The 22,973-nt window shown below is 41.2% G+C and overlaps 1 long non-coding RNA gene across 1 annotated transcript; it reads left to right on the top strand.

The window, feature by feature from the left end:
* Positions 1 to 88: 88 nt before the first annotated feature.
* Positions 89 to 12,524, top strand: LOC129460303 (uncharacterized). The gene is made up of 2 exons (XR_008650198.2): positions 89 to 518; positions 12,372 to 12,524. It is a non-coding gene; the product is annotated as an uncharacterized lncRNA (long non-coding RNA).
* The last annotated feature ends 10,449 nt before the right edge of the window (positions 12,525 to 22,973 follow it).

The following is a 22,973-nucleotide window of genomic DNA, read 5'->3' on the forward strand; positions in this document are numbered from 1 at the left end:
CCCCCGCCCCCCGCCCCACACCCTCCTCCGGCGCCCCTCAACGCCGCCGGCCTTCCCCGCTCCCCCGCGTCCTCCGCCCCCCGCCGCCCGCCGCCCGTCCCTTCTGAAGCACCGATTCCTCGGGGAGGAGGAGGCGTCAGGGGAGGCGGCGGAGGTAGCCGGCGCGGGGCGCTCGCGGGGCAGGGGGCGCGGGGTGCCTCCTTGGACTCGGCTCTCCCCGCCCCGGGGCGCCCCTAGACCGCCGCCTGCCTCCGCGGGCAGCTTTGTTCTTCTTTCTTCCAACTACCTGTCTGAGCCGCGGGCCCCAGAGGCCCCAAAGAGAGGCCCGGAGGGTCTCCCCAGCAGCATCCGAGGGGCGCTCTCGGGGAGCTAGGGGCCAGAGTCCGCGTTCCCTCCGTGCCTGCCTCCCTCCCCTCGTGCCTCGGTCTTTTGTTGCCTCTACTCCTCGGCACGGCACAGCCTGGGCTGTTTTCCCCCTCCCGCTTGGGAGTTTGCAGTGTGGACGCTCGGCGAGCACAGTAAGTTGTCCCCCAGCGAACTCGGGCCCGGGCGGAGTGGAGCCGCCCCCACCGAGACGGGCGCACCGCGGGACGCTTGGAAGCCTCTGTCAGATGTGTTCGCGCTTCAGCCCCGCCGGGCTTTGTGACCAGCCTGACCAGGACCCGGCAGCTGGGGCTCCTCGGAGATCAGAGTGGGCTCCGGGGCTCTTCCTTGGGCAGCCCCTCCTGCTCCTCCCCGGTGCGGTAATCAGCAAGCATTAAAAGGAAAACTATAATTCTCCAGGAATCAAGAATCAGGGTTAGAATCAAAGAGGGGAGGTGGGGGTAGGGAGGATGTCCAAACTCCCTACGTCATTTAAAAAAGAGAGAAGGCGAGAGAGAGAGAGAGAGAGAGAGAGGGAGGGAGAGAGAGATGGAGATCCTGTTTCCTAGCTCATCCCTCCCTGCCCTCTCAACTGTAAAGTAAAAATGACAGGGAAAAGAGAATTTCAAAGTGGAATTTCCCCAAAGAGTATTGAGAAAGTGAGAAAGATTTCAATTATCTATTGAAATGAGGCAGCCAGGATTCAGGAAGAAAGCAACAGAAGAGCAGATGAAGCAAGTGCTGTCTGAAATTTTGGATCCAGACAAATATTTTGGTGGCGGTGGGTGTTATATATTCTGAGTTTTGCTGCTTAGGGGTCCACAAAACCCATACAGGAGGGCTCTGCTGCCCACAGCTCCTGTTACAAGATTGTTCCCCACATACACAGCATTCACTTGTGCTTAAATCTAGAGCAGACACTTTTCAAAAAGAACAATAAAGGCAACAAATTTACAAGTTCAATGATATAAATGTGAACAGTGATCTAAGAGATGGGGATAGAGACGGTGGGGGACAGGAGGGAAGGAAGCAGAAGTGTTTTCTAAAAGGCAACCCTGAGTTCACCTGTTGGAAAGGTGGCCTCTGTCACCCTTTTCAAGCAAATAACGAATCTGAATGATGATCAGGGTGTCCGGAACCCATCGCCTTCCCCCTACCTATTCATGCTCAGATTCAGGCTATTAGAAAACAAACCATAATGAAGGGAAAGTTTTAAATCCCACATTGGGTTGTTTCATTTTAGAGAAATCACTGCAAAGGAGAAATAATAAGATCTAGTTGTCGTTTTATGAAGCTTTTTTGGCTCTGAACTTCAGATCTCCTGAATTCCAATAATAATCTGGTATTTCATACAAAGATTGGGCCTACAGTCTCATTTCATTGCACAGCTAGCTGCCAGAGTCTATGGGTGGCAGTTCCTGTGCTCTGTTTGCTGGGCTGTACAAACAGGAATAATACTGCAGAACTTCATTAGGATTTTAGGTGGATTAAACTGCTAATAGTTTCAAGTTTCTGTGTAAATTATAGCCATCATTTGCACATTTAAAAGTCATTTGAGGGATTTGGAGAAGAAAAGAATTCTTTTCTAGACAAAGGGCCTTGGGACATAGCTAGTTTTTTCTTATGTTGATGATTGCAACAAAATTTATGGCTTATTACTCAGTCTTCCTTCCAAACTGCGCTTTTTGGAACTTTGAACTGTTTAACCTGAGTGTTATCACGTTCAGTAATTTTCTTTGTTTTCAGCTCATGGTATCAGAGGAAATCAAACAGATCACATCTGTTTCCAGTGGAGTCCTTTATCCCCTCTGTAATACAGAATCAACGTACATTCCCAGGGGCTTTCAAGTTATTAGAGTTATTTTTAAAGGAACAAGGATACTCTTGGCCTTTCTGGAGTTATTTTCCTTCTAATCTCACTGGCCATTTCAGTTTGGATGATTTCCAAGATTGTGGGACCCCACTTTCACCATGCCGAGGACTGAAAGGCTACAACTACCTAGTCTTAATAATTCACTAGTGTCTCCAGATTTTGGAGCTCAGCACAGCCTTCTGACCTTGCAGCAGGGAGCATAATGAAGGCCCTGGGAAAAAAAGAGAAGAGGATGAAGATTAGCTTAGTTTAGTTGGATTAAATTCTGACCTGCAACCTTTCATTTGCTCTATCTTAAAAAAAAAAATCCTTATATAATTTATTCAGTCTCATAATTTATTCACAACTCATTTACTTCCTGGATCATTTCACCAACCTAGCCTGGTGTGCTTGACTTGCCTGCCTGTGCTCCCAGCGCTGCGCAGGGGAAGACAGTGCCATGGGCGCACACAGGACCTTCTTGGTCTCCAGGAGTGTGCCAGAGAAGGGAAGTCTGCTTATACCAACAGCTCAGCAACTCTTGCCTCTGCACACACCTTTCTCTCACAGATAGTGCAGGCTGCAGAAATAAGTAGTTTAGTGTTGTGAGTTCTGGAGCCAGTTTATCTCCTCCACTAACTAAATTACTTAATCTTGCCTGCCTCAATTTCCCCATCTGTAATGAGGATAATGACACTGATACCCTATTCATAGCATTGTAGTAAAGATTGAAAGAGTTTAGTCAGTGTAGGCTAATGCTTAGCACATAGTAAGCACTCATTAAACTTAGCTATCACCTTATTGGTCCTAACATCTCTCAGCTTGATACCCTCACTCTCCTGTTCCATTCATATTTTTCTGGGATCCACATGGAACTGTATCTGTACTTCTTTTCTCTGAAGTAAGCTTACAGGATCAGCTGTTGTGATTGAACTACCCCTATCCAGAAGACATAGGTCCAGTGCCACTCCAGAAAGCTTGCTCCATCTTGAGAATGGAAACACTTTTCTCCATTGCAACTTTGCTCATTTTGCAATTAACCACGACCCTTTAATTTCGATTTGCTCAACAACTCAGATTTCAAACTCATGACACACTGTAGTCAAATTAGAAATTTGCAAAAACACAACCAAGAGACATTCTTCAGACCAGAAGTTGGAAGATTTCATAGAAAGGACCTTCAAACCTTGGTATGACTTTTCTATATAAGAAGAAAGAAACGGTCAACCCCAGATCAAAAACAGGATACAAAATAACTCCTTCTCTTCATTCCTTCCTACCCTTTTCATACCTCTGCCAATAAAAAACAAAATGACAAAAAGCATGACAAAATAAAACAAGCATACAACCAGAGTCACTAGATTTAGCAAAACTATTGCAAGCGATTTACTTCCACTAAAAAACTCCTTGTTGTTTACCTAAAATTTGGATTTAACTAGGCATCCTATATGTTATTTGCAACCCGACCACAGTGTACCTGATAGCCTCTAAATTTTCTCATGGAACATGCAAAGGACAAAAGAGCCTGATAAGACAGAAAACATGAAATGCAACATTAAATTTATTTTAGAACAGAATAAGCAGAAAAAGAAAACACAAGCAAAGCCTGGATGGAACAACAGAACTTCAAAGCCTGAGGATAGTGTTTCCAAGCTGGGCTGGGCTTAGCCCTGGGATTTCTCATAGTTAGAGGTTGCATGGTTTGTGTTTCTAGCCCTTTTCTATGGAACACTGCCATGCTAGAGGGACAGGCAGTTGCTCCTGCATCCAGTCCCCAGGGTCTCACAAATGAACTTCTGAAGAGATAGAGCTCAACTCACTTTCAAGAACTTCAGCTTTGAAACCAAGGGTAAACTCATGCTAGTGTCAAGGTCAAGATCAAGCTCATTTCTTGTATTTCTGAGAGGAATCAAAGAAGTTCAAGCCCAAACACTTCCACCACAGAAGCAGTGGAAAAAAGAAATGGTGCAAGATCTAAAGAGCCTGCCTTCGAACACGTCAGGCAGGTTCTGCTGCCTCCATCCCAGGTCAATAGCATGTAGCAATGACAGCTTCCATCTCTGTCTTCAGCCCCATTCATTTGTCTTTCTCAGTGAGAGACCCACCAGGAGTGGTGTCTCTAATAAGTGGGGTTCATTTTTATACATTCAGTTTTCCCCAATGGCCTGAATTTTCTGCCATTTTTCATGTACACCATCAAAGCTGGATTCTGTGCAATTCTTACAAAATAATTGAGGTCTGAGATGAGAAACTAGAGTTTGTTGGCAGGCCTGAAAGCAGATCAAAGCTGAGCTTGGAAAAAACTTTGCAGGGAGGGCTCCATCAATGCAGCAGCCAAGATGAGACCCACAGCTAAATGTGCCCTGTGTTCCCAAAACATATCCTTAATGTCCACACTAATGTCATTCATATCATTTTGTATAATCCACAAGCGCTATGGAGAGATGACTTGTCCTACTGAGAGCTAATTGCTCACATGTCTGATCTGCTTTCAAAATTAATTGTGATATGAGCTGCTGTGTATCCACCACAGGAAAACGGATACACACAGATAAAGAACTAGTTTTCAAAAGTAAAGAAAGAAACTCAAGAATTCCAAGTAGCAATTCCTGGAATTGCTACTTGGGTGGCAGAGCTGATTCATCCAGTAAGGATTTTCTTAAGCACTTCTGTGTGTCCCACTCTATGATTCCTGCATCCTTCACTCAACAAATATTTACTGAGTGTCTACTGTGTTATCGTTATCGTTCTAGGCACTAGGGATAAAGTAGTGATGATCTGTGCAAACACAGTCACTCAGTGGCAGGAGTGTGAGATAAAAAACAAGTAAATAAACAAGTGAGAAAATTTCAAATCTTGGTGAGCAGTACGAAGAAATTAAAAGAGGTTGCTGTGACTGGTCACACAGGCAGCAAGAGAGAACAATTTAGATTGGGAATTCAGGGAAGGCTTCTCCAAGGGAAGAAATGAGATCATCAGTGGCAGTGGCAGCATCATTTACTTGTGGAGAAGGGGAAGTCTGGTCCTGCTTCATCTCCACTGTCCCTCCAGGGCCCCACCAAGTGAATAGATGGAAGAAAAAGATGAGTGTTGGCTAGGTATATATCACTGTCCCTAAGCCTATTCCATACAGAAATCATGGAGCTGCCACTATAGATGTTGCTTGGGGTATAGGCGATGAGGCCTGTAAAGTACTATTTAGATGTTAATGGTGGTGTGATGATGATGGTGAATAGTTACAGAGTGGCCATTCCCTACCGGGCACTGCTATGTACTGGAGATGCAGTCAAGGTCAAGCGCTACCTATGAAGTTTGGGTCAGATCTGAAAGATACACGATGGTTCCCCAGAATGGCTTGTAGTTCTGAATGAGTCCCAGCCAGGCGGCAGTGGCTTCCTGGTCTTCATTCTCTCACCTCTTTATCTTCTGAGCCTCACCCTCCAAGAACAATTGTGTTTTGCAATAGGCTTAGGTTTCCTTAAATCTCAGACCCATGCCATTGGAGCATCCTGTGAGTCTCACCATTTAGGAATCAGGGGTGGCCTCTAGAATCCCCACAGTGTTTGGAAATCTCCACTACTGAGTTATTAAACATGTAACTTAATGTGTAAGGGAGCAAAGGGTCACACTGTGGCATGAAATTTCACATTTGAAGCAGTGCCAACAATTCTTTTTGCACACACCTTTCGGATGACCCCATGGCAACATCTGTAAGACATTTATATTCTTTAGGGGTGTAAATACAGAGTCATAGTGAAAGTGAAAACTGCCTCCCCCAAATTATCATCACAAAGCATATATATGTCTAATATATAAAATCAATAAATCAACACTGATGATGTTTTATCCAATGAAACTGTTATGATCTTATCCCAACCATAAAAGATATTTTAAATGATTAAAGTGCACTAAAGTAATAAATAGTATGTGTGTACACACACACACACACACACACGTATATTCTCAGAAGGAAAAATGCACACAACATTTTTCACACTAAATTTAGTCTTGAATTTCTATAAAATCTTATAAACTGAGCTGACTTCCTTATACTAAAGAAGATAAACTCTTACAATCTGAGCTGGCTTCTTTACACTAAAGAAGATTAAAGAATCAATACATCAGAAAAGCATCACAAAAATTTCTTTTCTAGTGAGAAAGATGCCAACATCACTTCTTGACAGGCAAAGCAAAGTGATTACATAGCTTTCTATAGAGGCAAAATAATGGTATGGTGTATTGGAAAATGATATGCAGAAAAATCAGAGATAATATTTCAAAATATTTCTGAATTTCATTATTTTCCAAAGCCATGCCCCACAAGGATCAGGCCTTGATTACTGAGAAATTTACAGAGAGAGGGAGAGAGAGAGGTAAGTATTTACAGCAAATTGTGTAAGAGCTAAATATATTCACCTTACAAAGAGGCTGTGTCACAGATTTCCTCCAAATTCCCCCCAATCACTTACAGCTTCTGACTTTTGATGACATTAATATTAATGCAATGATAGAAAGATTATACTTTCTGGAAATTTGATACCAATCAGTGTTATAGCTCCACTTTTTTCAGAGCAGGGAAGGGTTTAAGGAAATGTTTTTTCCATTTACAGAGATAAATATATATATGATCAAGACTAAGAATCTGCAACCCAAGGGAGGAGAATGAGAAAAGATCGTAATTTACAGCAGTTACCTCAAGAGCTTACTCATCAGAACACAGATCTATTTAATGGCTTATTCTAGAAATGTGGGAACTCAGAGAATTTCCGCAGCTTTCGTTTTGTAAGCAGTAAAGGAATTGCCCTGCAGCCTATCGCAGTGGAAGGTGAGGTGAGAAATCCCAGCTGGATTGGGGTCAGGGGGCCATGCTGCTCACCTCTGAGGAAGTTACAAGACTACAGGATTTCATCAATGGAGCTAGTGTTCCGATTTTCTGTTCCTGTCTCTATTGGCCTGTGGAGATATCAAAATGTCAGCTAGTTTCTGTCTCGAAGCAGGACAGGTTCTAAACTATGTCAAAGTATTGAAGCTTTTCCCTGGGTGATCTCTTCACCTCACAGGTGAGGTGGAGACTTGAAATGTCCTATTTATTTAAAGGATGCAGAAAGTCAAACTAGATAATTTCATTCCTTCGTTGCTTTTTCAGCCATGAAAATCTCAAGGGCATGTTGCATAACCTGTTGGACCCAATACATATTAATGCACTATTTAAATGATGCATAATGTTGAATAGTTGGTATCAAATGATGTGGTTTAAAAAAGTACTAGATGGCTTTTAAGATTCCTTCCTGTTCTCTGAGCCCTCATATTCTCACTTAAAACTGTGGAAACTAGGGATAGGTCCTTTAGGTAATGCTCATTAGCCCACTTTTTCTGCTTCTCTTGTGCAACCAGAAACATTGGTTTTTACAAAACATGGTAAAATTTCAATGTCCCACAACACGCAGAAGCTACTGGTTTGGATTTGTACTTTGTCCCCAGTTGGAGTTGCGATTTGCAAATCTCTTCAGGAAGTGGGACATTTGAAAATCTCAGAGTGCTTCTTGGAATATTATGAAATATCAAATTTAAAATAAATTCACATATGATTTTGATTGAATCTATCACAAAACCATCTGACATTCGATTCTTACATAGAAATATAGTAGACATCAAATATGTAAGGAATACTTATAGAAGAAAACCTTAAAGCTATGAACCTTTGTCTGATAACATTATTTTTCCTAAAAATTGGAAAAGAACACACTCATTCTATTTGAGCCATGGGACATCTTGACCTAGTTATGGAAAACCAGTATTTCTCAAAGAATATAATTTTTAAAAACATGGTCTTAGCTATTGAATGGTTAGGTACTAAGAATCTCTGTCTTCGGCCATTATTTTTGAATTTGCCACTTAACATATTGACCTTTGCAATCACACTGCAAACAGCTACCTGCTTTCTTATTCACTGTTCTTTCTAGCTTCTTTCAGCAACATGGCTGTTCAGGTTTATTTAGCTCATTAACTACCTTGTTTCTCTAGACAATACCCCAGAGGTATTAGTTGGCATTTTTTTCCCAGCTGAATATCAATTGGTTTATCCTAGTGCATTTTCTTCATCCAAGGAAAACAAACTCTTTGCTATCATTTCTCTATCCTTCCAGTGTCTATGACACCTTCTTCGTTTTGTCTCACCATTTGTTAGGGTTCTGTTTACTCCCTTCTCCTGATCGTTAGTGAACCCACAGAAGCTCAGGATCACCAGGGGAATTCATCTTCTAGTTATCTGTATTCAAGATTTCATTATCCACAGAGGGACAAGTACTTAGGGGCCTGTATTGTTTCAAGACAGAGAAAGGTTAGCCCACTTTGAGTCTATTTTTGAAGAAACATTCTGTGAAATATTTATCTACCTAAGCCAGGTGATATGCTTACATCTAGTTCAAACACTTCTATTGTATTTCTGTCTTCAGCATTTTATCATTAGTGTTCATTCAATAGATTATCTAACTTTTTCAACACAGTATCTCCGTGTGAGGCTGATCATGATGGACTAGCTGTTTGCAAAACTCTCTAGGAGGCTTTGGAGGCTGTTCTTCCTGCAGCCCCTACTCTTGGTAGGGTTCTCAGGCAGAAGGGTTATCAACCCTGTGCCTCTGGAGGAAGCACTTCTTCCCATGCGAGACCCCGTTGTTCATCTACGCAGCCTCTCTGGGTGTTCCTTTTCATCTTCTAGGAACTCTGCTAGCTTCTACTCGTGATAGACCCCAACATGCACTCTCCCCTGTGGGCATTTTCCTGGCTAGGCTACCACTTTTCTCATATCCTCCAACTAAATGCAATAACATTTTTTAGAGTTTTGCTGTCAATCTCATGAGCCAGTAGCCTGCATAATGTAAATAATACACCTGAGGAATTACAGAGATTACAAGATCTTACCAACTGATGAGGTTGTAAATAGAAGTCGCATTGGCTTTATTGCAGTTAACTTTATTTCTGAGAGTGTGGCTCACCCATCTTCCCTCCTGTCCTACAATTAGCAAAGACTACATAGATCTTTGTCATAGATCTTCCTAGTACTGTGTGCTTGAAGAGCCGGACAAAACCTTAATTGCATGCTAGTCTAAAAAAATGCGGGTGATTTGTATCTCAGAGACATTCTAGATTGAAAAGATGGCCCTGGCCCCTACCTAGATCCTAGAATTCCACCATTTCTCATTCTCATTCACTAACTACTGCCACTGCTTCAGCACTGTTCACTTATTTTAAGATTTCAGGCAAATTCTTCCTTTATTCAGCTAGAAAGTAAGCTCAATAAGAGCAGCTACATCATCTTGTTCACTGCTGCATCCTTAACACCAAAGGAAGTGACTGGCCGATATCTATTGCACTCCTTCCATGTACTGGACAGTGAACAGATTGGTGGGCAAAAGGGAGTCTCCAAAAATACATTAAAATTATTAGACAGCATCCTGTTAATCAAGGAGCCTATATAAGTAAGAAGAACTAGAACGAGGTTCTAACTGTTGAATAAACACAGAAAAATGCCTTATTTCTGAATAGAAAACCAATATTATAAATATGTCAATTATTCCTTTTGTTTAATGCAATGCCAATTAATATCTGACTGGATTTGTCTTTTTAACTTATCAACATTATTCTAGGGATCTACTCAAGAGACATGAAAACAAATTTTCACATAAAACTTGTAGGTGAACATTCATAACAGCATTATTCATGGTAGCTTAAAAAGTAGAACCAACGCAAATACCCATCAACTAGTGAATGGATCATCAAAATGTGACATATTCATGCGATGGAATATTACTCAACAATAAAAAGAAATGGAATACAATTACTTGCCACAACATGGATGATTTCAAAAGCATTATGCTCAGTGAAATAAACCAGACACAAAAAACTACATATTGGAATGTATCACTCCATTTGTAGTGAAAGTCTAGAAAAGGCAAATCTAGAGAGACAGAACTAGATTAGTAGTTGCCCGGGGGTTGGGGTGGGATTGAGGAGTGACTGCAGGTGCGCACAAAGGGTTCTTCCCCATTTTTTTTTTGGTGGGGGAAGTGATGAAGATGTTCTAAAATGAAACCATGATGATGGTTACCCAAGTCTTTAAATACACCAAAGTCCATTGAATTGTACACTTAAAATTGATGAATTTTGTGCTATGTAAATCATGTCTCAACAAAGCAAAATAGAATATTCTAAAGTTTATAGAGAGGTATGAATAGCCAAGGCACTTTTAGAGAAAAAAAAAGTAGTGGTGGGATACTAATTATTACCTTTGGAAAAATTCTTAGAAGGAGAATTTCTGGATTAAAGGTGTAAACAAAATGAATAATAACAGTAGTTGAATAAAATAAGAATCCATGAGTCCATATTAGAGTTAAGGTAGGTTCCTGGCCAACAGACAAAACAGATTCTCTGTAAACAATAGAGGTGCTCAAAGTTAAAACAGAACCAGTCTGCCATGGCTGGGTGAGGGGGTGGTGGTCATATAGTCAGTGTTCTCAGAAAGGTGTTGCAAAAGTGTCACAGGACCTCCCTTTGTATGATCAAGCCAAACCAGTTTCTGGTAGTGCCTAGATAAACTGTGGCCAGAAACACCCTCTCCCCACCACCCGGCCAAAGAACTATCTGACAGAGACTCCTAGTTTAGGGCTTGGAAGCCACCCAGTCAGACTTGAACAAGTTTAAATCCTTCATTTGCATAAGTGGACCTGATTGAGAATTGGGGTGAGAAACGTTCCCTGTTTAAGCCAGACTCTCCCTTTGTTCTTAGGAGAGCACATTTTCACTTGTATTGAAAGCTGTGCCTCCCCAGTCTGCAGATATTTTTTAAGAAAATAAAGCTCTCTGTCCTCCACAGTCTTTTTTTTTTCAGCAATAATGAACAAACCAATCTAGACAAAAAACCTCACTGCTTAAACAAATAACCCAAAATGAATCAGATTTAAAAGCAAAATAAAACTATAAAATGTTTAGAACATGGGAAAAAAATCTGTGGGACATGGGGCTTGATGAAGAGTTCTTCAACGTGACACCAAAAGCACAATCCATAAATGAAAAAATAATCGATAAGTTGAGCGTTATCAAAATTTAAAACGTTTGCTTTGCAGGAGACCCTGTTAAGAGAATCAAAAGGTAAGTTACAGACAGTGAGAAAATATTTGTAAACCACATGTCTGACTCTTATTTAGAATATATAAAGAGCCCTTAAAACTCAACAGTAAAAGAAAAAAAAATCTGATAGGAAAATGGGCTATAAAATGAACATTTTATCAAAGAGGATTTATAGTTGACACGTAAGTCTATGAAAAGATGTTCAACATCACTAGCCATTAGGAAAATGCAAATTAAGATGTTGACGGGCTATTTCTATATTCCCAATAGAACAGCAAAAGAGAAAATTGAGGTTCATAGAAGTTAAATCATTTCCCCAAGGTCACAGCTAACAAATTGGTAGAGTCAGGATTTGAACATAAGCAGCCAAACTCTAGACAACACATTTTTAACAACTGAACTATATTCCCTTTTTTCCTATAAAAATAATTAGACATGCAAAAATTTATGTACATTGATGTTCATCATTACTTTCTTGAAAATGGTGAAAACTAGAAAGACTTCAATCTTGAAAAGTAGAGAATTGGTTAGATCATTTATAAGCTATCCATCTCTATCCATCTGTTGTATGAAAAAATCAGCGTCCATTAAAAACAATGCTGTAGAGTTAAGGTCAGCAAACTGTTTCTGCAAAAAAAACAGACAGTAACTATTTTAGGCTTTGCCCACCCTATGGTCTCTATCAGAATATTCATCTCCACCACTGAAGTGCAAAAGCAGCCATGGACAATGTGTAAGAATGAGTGATGTGTGGGTGTGTTTCAATAGGTTTATTTGCAAAAACAGGCAATGGGATGGCCTTGCCTTATAGGTCACAGCTTGCTGATCACTGCTGTAGACTAACTTCATATAATGTCGACATGAAATGTTCATGATATACTAAGTGAAAAAAGAATATTAGAATTAAAAAATGTATAATTCAAATGTAAATGATTTTGGAAATTGGAAACTGATAGGTGTGTGCAGCAGATATTGCTGTTTGGCTACCTAAAAGTTGCTGCTAAACCTTTCCTTGTCTTCTGCTCTACAGGTTGGGAAGCCAGATACCCACATTATCTCGTATCACATCACTGAGCTCTGTGGCCCAGTTCTGACTACATGTTGGAAGCACAAGTCTGCAGGGGATGGCTTCTGAGAAAGCTTTTATTTATTTATTTAAATCTAAATAAAAGGATACCTTCTAGCCTGGGAATAAATTCCAGCTTGCTTAGAACGATACAGCACGGAAAAGAGCCTGAGTTCCTGGTGCATCCCTGTGCCAGTGTCTCAATCCTGCCCTGCCGATTTCCAATTACTTATTATGTGAGAAGCAACCCTCCCTTCTTTGATTAAGTCATTATTGGTAGGGTTTTTGTTGGTAACTTGCATCCAAATGCATTCCTTAACTCAAACAAAATAGAAGGAAAATTCTACATTCACAAGCTCTGGCTTCTCAGAACTTTAGTTTTCCATTTGCTAGAGCTCAGAATCAAAGGGACAGTAAAGAAACCCATTTAAAAATTGCATGGCATATATATCTTGGGTGATGGGACTTCATGAGTAATATTTTTAAAATTTCTTCGTGTATTTTTCTTTTATTGTTATTAAACAATTATAAACATTATTAAACATTTTTTATTTAATATTTAAACATTATTAAAGAGACCATAGATACCTTTTGTAATTATAATAAAAAAGAAAATGTTACTAAGAACAGTGAGAACTCTTAAGCTAACTACAAGATAATAAATATATAACTGCAAAATATAAAATGCCAAAGCCATTTACAAATAAAGAAATGGAGCCACATGAAACTTTGCAGTTTAGCCAAAGTCATTTCAGGATTCTGAAGCTGGGGAGGAAGCAAGGCTTACTTAGTCCGTGGCTAGAACTTACTTCGGAAACTCCATTTTTGCCCATTCCCTCTTATCACTACTTGCTTGCAAGTTAGGGAACAAATTAGAACAAAAGCATTATTTGTCATCAGTGGTCAATGTTCATTTCTTACCAGAGGCTCGGTATTAGAAGATTCTCAGAACCAGTTAGCTCCTGATAGAATCAGGCCTTGATATGGTTTGGATTTGTGTCCCCACCCAAATCTCATGTCGCTTTAGAGTAGGGGCCTGGTGGGAGGTGATTGGATCATGGGGGCAGATTTCCCTCTTGCTGTTCTCATGATAGTGACTGAGTTCTCAAAGATCTTAGGGTTTAAAATTTTTGTGGCTCTTCCCTCTTCACTCTCTCTTCCTCTCTCCTGCTGCCGTGTGAAGAAGGTGCCTGCTTCCCCTTTGCTTTCCGCCATGATTGTAAGTTTTCTGAGGCCTCCTAGTTGTGCTTCCTGATAAGCCTGTGGAACTGTGAGTCAATTAAATCTCTTTTCTATATAAATAACCCAGTCTCAGGTAGTTCTTTACAGTAGTGTATGAATGGACTAATACAGGCCTGAATAAGTTAACATCTAAAAGCCACCTGAATTATTTCTGGGAATAGATTGAGGTACTTTCTGTTTTAAAATTCTTGGCTTTTGTTACCCAGCTGAACTGGGGCTTGCTTGCCCAGTGCAGTAAGGCCAAACATGCACACTGAGTTTATGCAGTGGGAGAAAAGAGGGTGTTTTATTTGCAGAGTGCCAAGCAAGGAGAATACAGCAGCTCACACTTAAGACTCAAACTCCCCAGTGGCTTGCAGGTAAGGGTTTTTAACAGAAGGGATAAATTTCAGGAAAAGAAGTTATAGGCAAAATCATAAATCAATATATGGAAGTTATACATTGGTTTGGCCTAAAAAGGCAGAATATCTTGAAGTGGGGGCTTACAGGTCATAGACAGATTCAAAGATTTTCTGATTTGCAATTGGTTAAAGAAGGGAATCTTTGTCTAAAGACTTGGAATCAGCAGAAAAGAATACGAGATCTGGCTCGTGGTTGTGACTTCCTCCACGTCCCTCAGAAAGAAACTTTGAATAACGCATGGCAGTCAGAGTTCAGTCCTCAGCGCCCCCTCATCTGAGGTCTCTGTGCCAGTGGGTCCATTTGGTGGGGGTCTGAGTTTCTGAAAAAAAACTCAGGGACATACATTACAACGTTATCTTTACTTTCTAAAGGGAACCAATATCTCCTGATTCTAGCTTCCTTGGCTATTGTTTTAAGCTACTGTTACCTTCTCGCTTATCAAGTTGCTCATTTACTTCTCAGGAATAGCTAGGTGCCTGGAATTTCCCTTGAAGGAGCTCACGATTTTCCTTTGAAAGCAGGGGTCCTTGCTTCATCTAAGTTTCATAATAAAAGAATCGAAGATAACAAATATACACCATGAATACAACCTCAGTACCAAGCTTAGCATGAAGTGGGGATTCAAAAATAATAATTAACAGTGTCATCTATTAAGACAAAACTTTTTGAGACAGTTATGGATTCACCCATAATTCCAGTATATCTTTTTTTTTTTAAAGCATTTTATAGTCCTGTTCTATGGAGTTCTTTTCACAGCTTAATTATCTTCAAATCATTATTATTTCTCCTTCCAGTTTTCTTTAGTTTCAGTGCCAGTTAAAAGAAGTTGTACTCTAGCTAGTTTGATTTTTTAAGTAGATGCAGAGTTGAATTTTTGCCTCAGGATACATTTTCCAAATTCTCCTCCACCTCCTCAGTTTCCATCTCCTGTTAAAAGCACCTCCATCAGCCCTCACTTAGACATTGCCTACTTGTGGGTTTACGTCTTACCTTTGCATTGATTGCATGATTCCTGAGGACAAGGATTCTGAGCTCTCTCAGAGGGCAAAGTACATTGAGTTTGTTGCTTGTCTTAGGCAACATTTTACAGTAGGAGAATATAGAGCTCTCCTCTAATGTCTGCGGCCTTCCCAGTTTTACCCCATAATTCTAAAACAAGAATGGTAAAAATCCCACCTCTCATCCACTTGGGTCTGACTCTATAGGATTTTCTAGGTGTTATCCAGGTAATTTGATCAATTGATGATATTAAGAGGAATCTTCTGGAAGCTGCTCCTAGAAGACTTGCCAAGCTCTCCCACAGACAATGGCCCCCACCTTCTCCTTTTGTTATATAACCCCCAAGTGACTCAAGGGATCTGAATTTCAGAGTGAGTAGTGGTGGGGTCAGGCTGGTGGGGAACCTATTTGAAATGTTTGCACCAGTTTCCTGCCCAATGGGTCGAAAGAGCTATTTGAATTTTTTGGCAAAAAAAAAAAAAAATTCTCTATGCCTAAAAGATGGCAGATGGAGAAGGAAGTGGTGTGTTTAGCCACAGGACAGATACTGCGTGGATAATAGGTTCTCTACACGCTTTTTGTCAACGTCAGCATCAGCTTGTCAGTTTGTTAGGACAATCATATATAAGAATAATACTCAGCATTCATCAACTGCTGAGACCTTCCCAAACCTAATTTTATTCTCAAGACAAACCTGTCAATGAGGTTTTATTGATTGTTTCCATCATACACATGGAGAAATTGAGGCAGAGGTTTAGAGAGAAAAACATGAGTCAGAGTGGGAAGGCAATTAACCCAGGGGACAGTCTCTATAGTTCTTCCCTCTGAGTTTGCTACAAAAATATTATTTATAAATCATTTGAAACGGTGATAGCACCGAGCCCGCCAATTCAATCAAGAAACAGCCTCTATGTTGTAGCTCCGTTTATTTTTCACTGGCCAGAGGTAGTGCTGAGGTAACAATTGTAAAGGTGAGAAGTCACAACTTCTACTGCAGCTATCTAGGGATACCTACTGAGGATGACTTGCCTGAGAGCTTATGCTCCCAGCATTGGTGAGAAGTGCTTTCTCCTTCCTGGCTTTGAGCCACTTCCCAGAGGAGTTCCTGCTTCTCTGTTTAGAAATTGCAGAGTGGGCGTGGGCGAGCCGTGTTTCTTGAGTTGCCTAAGACCCGAAAGGTTATTTTTAAAAATGTAAATATACACCCAAACTCATTGAAATAATGGTAATGGGAAGATTGAGCTGAAGACCGTGATTGAGAAATGCACGTTACCATGGTAATAACAGGGTGGGCAAGGCTAACTCTGGCCCTTCCACTTTTATTTTAAACCAGTAGTTCTCAAATGGTAGCATGCATCGGAATACCCTAGAGGGCTTGTTAAGAAACAAGTTACGGGGCCCACCCCCAGACTTTCTAATTTAGTAGATCTGGAGTGGGCCTTATAATTTGCATTTCTAACCAGTTCCCAGGTCTAGCCCTAGGGCCAAATCCATGTTTTCACCTGTTTTTGTAAGGTCTGCAAGTTAATAATAGTTTTTACAGATGAACCTTTGCAAATGATTCCATGATAGGCAACACTAACTTTGAACCCCAATTAAGCAAAATTCTGTCCCCCCTCACAATTACATTCTTTTCATTAGTAGAACTGCATTACACAAACATTGTACCCAATATTATAGTTTGAATTTCATCAATGAAAACTTAGTGGAATTTTGTTTTTCTCCCTTGTTATATAATAAATACCCAGATAAGATGCTCAATTTTGTTTCCTGGCCCACAAAGCTAAAGTATTTATTCTCTAGACCTTTAAAGAAAAAATTGCAGACCGTTGGCATAACTGATGCTGCTGATCTGGGGATGACTTCGAGAACCACGTAAACCATCTGCTAAGCTAAGTGTAGTAAACCCTCCTTCTGCTGATTTAATACAATTACACGGGCCCAACTGTCCTGGACTATCACACAATGCTGAGAGAGAGGCACCACCCCTCAACCTACAATGTTCCCCTCCAGGGAGCAAAGCTGCGGAGTCTAAAAACGTGAGGCAGTGCCTCAGTGTAGAGAAAGGAGATTCCAAAACATCTGATGGGCACAACTGTAAGGGAAGTAACATTCGTTTTGGGTGTTGTCCCACCTCTCATTCTAATCTGTTCCCATCCCAGATGCTGGGGACTCTGGGGATTCTCTGACTCTGCAATGTCCCCAACTCCTGCTCTCCAGTCAGACCTGCACCATTGCATCTGCAGCTAGCTCTGCAATCATGCCCCAAGTAAATGCTGGGTAAGTAATCTGATTATAATCTTTAGAATTTATAAGTCTGTGATTTATAGCAAATATTCATGGTGTATATGACAGCTTCCTTTGTCATATGATACAGAAATGTCTGTTACATTATATAGAAATTAGTGCACTGAAAAAAGTTTACTTTTTAAAAAATCTTGACTATTTTTGTCCCCACTCTTTAATTCTGCTGTCATTAGGAGATTCTCAATATTTAAAAGTGCTCAAAGCAAGGTGTTCTGTTGTAGCTTGTCTTGAAGTAGTACCACCTGTCTTCTGCCTACTAATGAAAATTGGAATTCTCTGAGGAAAGCTCTGTCATCTGGAATCTTCTGACCAGTGGATGAGTCAGCTCAGGGCCTCTTCTCTGCATCTTCCTTGGGCTCGGACTGTGGGAAGCCCTGTGGAAAGCAGGATGATCTAACAGCAGGATAAAGATTGTTTTCGTTAACATGTCCCATGGCTAAAAATTAGCCACTGCTTTTCCTTCTTAAACTGGGATCCTCAACTTGGAATCTCTGGCTATTAAGAAAGTCTGGAGAGAGCAATAGAGTGCGTTGGTTAGGACCTCAAGCATCAGCAGACCTAAATCTGAGTTCTCACTTTATCACTAACCCGTGAGAGCTTGGGCACAATGCTTGCCATCTCTTCACACCATCCGCTCACATGTGCAATGGTGTAAAAATCACAACTACTCAGAGGTAGTTGTAAGGATGAAAATAGATAATGTGCAAAGTCCGTAGAACAGTATGTGGCATGCAGCTTAGTGAGGGCTCCACAAATTGTAGGTTTGGTATTATTTTGCATAAGCACTCTATTAAGCAGAAGCTGATCGTTTATGTATCTGAGCTACCCACTAAAGTTATTCATCCATTGTCTTATTCATTTATTCATTTGAAAAATATTTTTGAACACCTGTTGTGAGCCAGGCACCTTCCAGGATTTGGGGGTACAGTGTGACCAAGCCAGATGAGACCCCAGCCTCCTGAGAGCTCATTTTGGTAGACTCTGAGCTCCTAGAGAGGGAGATCCCATCCCTGTATCTCGTGTAGAGCTTAGCACAGCACTATCCCCAGAAGAGGTCCTTTCAAAATGCTGTTAAAGAATGACTGGGTAAGTGACATGCCTAAAAAGTGGGGGGAAAAGTCAGGTGTGGTTGCTTCCCCTCTGCTGTTACTGGGACTTAGCTACTGTTAGGAGTAGCCCCTCTGATATACGCAGATGGACCAAGACCAGAGCTGACCATCCTAAGTTCTGTGCCAGGAACTCCTTCCCAGGGAGCACAGAAGGAAAGTGCTGGGCCCTGGAGAGATGCCAGTCACTCCGACAATGGTCTTCATCTTAATTGCAGTATGTAATTCAGCACTAGGTTCCAAGTGGCAGCCACACTGAGGTTGTTTTCCCACATAACTCAATGTTCTTTTGATTGCCATGGTATACAAGCAAACTGTTCAGCTGTGAGTGAGTTCAGGGGAAGGAAATATAAGATTAGACTGCCATGCATACTGAAAGGCAGAAAAGCTTCCATATTATAGAGCAATAAATTAAGGAATAATCACGAAAATGTTACAGATAATTCACATCAAGCACCTACTTACAGTTACTTTATTATTTTAGATTATATTCATGATTATTATTTAATGTGTTTTTAATATGAATGTACAGCTTTATGTAATCCTTTTGTAATCCTTTTGTAACTGAGAAGGAATTAGAGGTCCAAGTGCTCTGAAATACTTTCTCTTTTTCAATTACCCAACATTTAGAAGACTCCTGTTTTACAGCTAATGCCAATTATTCCACATAGACATACACTTTTTATCTCTTTATTGCATGTGGGGATAACTAAAATCTATCAAATTTAAATTTTAAGTTTTATGGCCAAAGTCATATTTCTATTTCTGCATGAGTCTAACTAATGCTCATGGATCCACAGTCCCTACCAGAGGAATTCATCAGTAGTCAGTCAACAAATATTCCTTGGGAAGTCGCCTTGTGCAAGGTATGAGAATGGAGCCTTGGAGCTAGGTGCACAAAAAATCACAGAGCTTCGTCCTTGATCTCTAGACACTTTTAGTTTTGTTTGGAAAATAAGACATATAGGCATGGGATGGCAATTAAAAATATAAGGCAATAAATGTTGAATGTCAAATGGTAGCATCAGAAACAGTTGCTGTGGAAGTCCACAGGCAATAGCAGCCTGGGGTCATACTTGGTTGTGGAAGCCTTGCCCACTGAATGTTGTTTGTTTCACAAAAGGTTGCCTGATGAAATGGGAGAACGGTGGGGTAAGTCATATTCCCTTGCTACTTGAGTGTGACTTGAGAGCTAGCAACTTCAGCAACACCTGGGAGCCTGTTAGACCTGCAGAATCTCAAGCAAGACCCAGGACTGACTGAGTCAGAATCTGCATTTCAACAAGATCCCCAATGATTGTTCATTAAGGTCTCAGAAGCACTGGCCTATCCTGCAGATTCGTAAGTCACTTGTCTTTTTTGAAACAGCGTCTCTCTCAGTCACCCAGGCCCGAGTGCAGTGGTGTAATCATAGCTCACTGCAGCCTGAAACTCCTGGGCTCAAGTGATCCTCCTGCCTCAGCCTCCAGAGTTGCAGGTATTACAGGCATGAGCCACCATGCCCAGCCACTTTTCTTGTTTGATGGAAAGTTAGACTCATACTTGCTAATCTCATTCTCACTCCAATAAAAAATAAGGCAATTAAAGGAAACCATTCATTCAACAAACCTTTGTGTGCCTTCTTGTGCTAGAAACTTTGTTCCAGCCACATACTAAATATATACAAGTACCCAAAGACCGTTTTGGATATTCAGTACTAGTGACTTCATACTGATAGCTCTGAGGCCTAAGGGTCAAACAGATTTGTAATACTCAGGGGTGTCTCCTTCATCAACTAGCAAACCTGGGTCATCCCCAGAAGTGGCGTAAATTTGTTAGAAACTCCTATGGGCCAGGCTCGGTGGCTCACACTTGTAATCCCAGTACTTTGGGAGGCCAAAGCAGGTGGATCATCTGAGGTCAGGAGTTCAAGACCAGCCTGGCCAACATGGTGAAACCCAGTCTCTACTAAAAATACAAAAAAAAAAAAAAAAAAGCTGGGCGTGGTAGCGGGTGCCTGTAATCCCAGCTACTCAGGAGGCCGAGGCAGGAGAATCACTTGAACCCTGGAGGCAGAGGTTGCAGTGAGCTGAGACTGCTCCATTGCACTCTAGCCTAGGCAACAAGAGTGAAATTCCGTCTCAAACAAACAAACAAATCTCCTATGGGCACAGAGTGATGCCCAGGGAAGGTGGAACTCTGTGCTGGAACAATGTTAGTTTTGCATTTGGTGTCCTCCTGTCCTGACTGCCTATTCAGCAATCTATTTGACATTTTAACCTCTGTGTCTAACAGGCTTCTTAATAATAAACATCCAAAAGAGAAGTGTTAACTTTCTCCCACAAATCTGTTTTGCCCTTATCTTCCTCTTCTTCATAAATGACACTACCATCTGCCATGTTAATAAAGCAAAACTTAAAACTTATTCTGAAGTCTTCAGCTGTCCTACCCACCACATGTAATCCAGGAGCACCCCCTGTCCATTCCACCTTCAGACTAGGATGCTGGCTATGTCCCCGTCGGGTCTTCTCCATGGGCACTATCGGCCATCTTGCCTGGGGGATTGTGATGGCCACCTACGGGGTCTTCCTGTCTCCACCCTTGCTCATGTCCAAGCTCATCTCCATACAGCAGCCAGAATGGTCGTAGACAAATGTCAGTCTCTCCATGTCATTCCTCTACTTGAAACTTTAATGATTTCTTATTTATCTTCGAATAAAACTGAAATGATCAGGCTGTATTTGATTGGTCCTGTTGTTTCTTCCTCTTCCCCTGTTGCCCACCATCCTCCACCAAATTGACTTTTTAATTATTCTTTCAACATCCTCATGTCTTTTCTGCCTCAGGATCTTTGCATCTATTCCTTAGAATGGTCTAGAACTGTCTAGAACGGTCTGCCTGACTCTTCACATGGTTGCCTTTTGATCTTTCAGAGCTCAGAGTAGCTGTGCTGACTTAGAGAGGCCTTTCCTGAAGTTCAACTAGCAGGCAACCCCAGCGTTCTGATGTACTTCATGGTTCTGATGCCAACCACCAATCACATGAAGGGCTGAGACTTCATCTCTCTTCTTCATTTCTATTTCCCCAGCACACGGTGTGCTCCATACAAATATGTGACGGAATGAAAGTGTAGTTCTGGATTTGTGTGGCTTGATAATTTTTTTCCTTTTTCAGTGTTAATCTGAAATACTTTTTAATTCAATTAACCAAGTTTTAGAATACTGCTGCTATGCAGTTAACAGAGATTATTAACACAGGAATAAACATTCTACCTCTGTACTTCATACAGGTAAAACAAAGAGCCAGATGGAATTTGAATGTAGGTGCCTCTAGCCAGCTGATCATATGGAGGACAGAGCTCATGCCCAGCACACAGCAGTCTCTGCAGTGTAGTCAAGCTTGCCTCCAGGATCCACTCAGACAGCACTGTAGCCACTTGGGTAGGGAGGAGTCTCCTCAATGGGCCTCTCTGGGTGTAGTGGAAGTAAGAGAGCCCTCTGAGTCCCTATGCCCTGACAGGAAGTACAGGTGAATCCTTACTTAAACATAGAGGAGATCACTCCACTTTCCTTAAGTGGTTTAGATTGTTAGTTCCTTTTGAGCTCTAAGGAATTGGGAAACTTTTTAAAAAATTATAAACTACCTGTTTCCATGTCCAACACAATACTGAAGAGTCTCATGCTTGGTGATTGTGAGTGTGGCAGGTAGAATAATTCCAATGACATCTGCATCCTAATCCCCGCCCCAGCCCCAATCTGGAATGGGATCCCTTGCAAGGCAGACATGGTGAAAGACCTGAGATCGGGAGGTTATCCTGGATACTCTGGTGGTCCCAGTGTCATCACAAGGACTCAATGTCATCACAAGAGTCTCTAAAGAAGTCAGAGAAGGAGAAGTAATGACAAAAGCAGAGTGTCAGAGTCAGATCGAGGCTTGAAGATGTTACACTGCTGGTTTTAAAGATGGAAGGAAGTCCTGAGCCAAGGAAAGCTACAGTTTTCCTTGGTGACCCTCCCACCTTAGCCTCCTGAGTAGCTGGGACTACAGGTCCCAGCTCACTAGAGCCTGGGATATCGAGGCTGCAGTGAGCCATGACTGTGCCACTGCACTCTAGCCTGGACAAAAGAGTGAGACTCACAAAAAGGAAAAAAATGACCATTTTATGTGGTTTTCTAGAAGACAATGAAGAATCCCTCTATGGGACTTGATTCCTGTTTTCTTCCTGGAAAATGGTGTGGAGTGATAGATGGATGGTTTATTGCAGTTAGAAAATACTGCTCCTGCTTTCCTACCATCTTGTGAGCATAGCTGTGGAAAGGGGAATTCTCAGCAAGCATCAGAGCTCAGTGCTTATGATACAATGAGAGCTATAGTTGACATTTAAACATTTTTTCATTTTTCATTTTAAACCACCCTGTAAGCATTCACTAATTAAGCCTCATCAGGCACTGATGTGAAATAATTACCTTCAATATTCTGCAGATGAAAATAGTTCATGCAGTACTTCAGAAAGTTCACCTGATGATGGAAA

Source organism: Symphalangus syndactylus, chromosome 1 (assembly GCF_028878055.3).
Source record: "Symphalangus syndactylus isolate Jambi chromosome 1, NHGRI_mSymSyn1-v2.1_pri, whole genome shotgun sequence".
NCBI lineage: Eukaryota > Metazoa > Chordata > Mammalia > Primates > Hylobatidae > Symphalangus > Symphalangus syndactylus.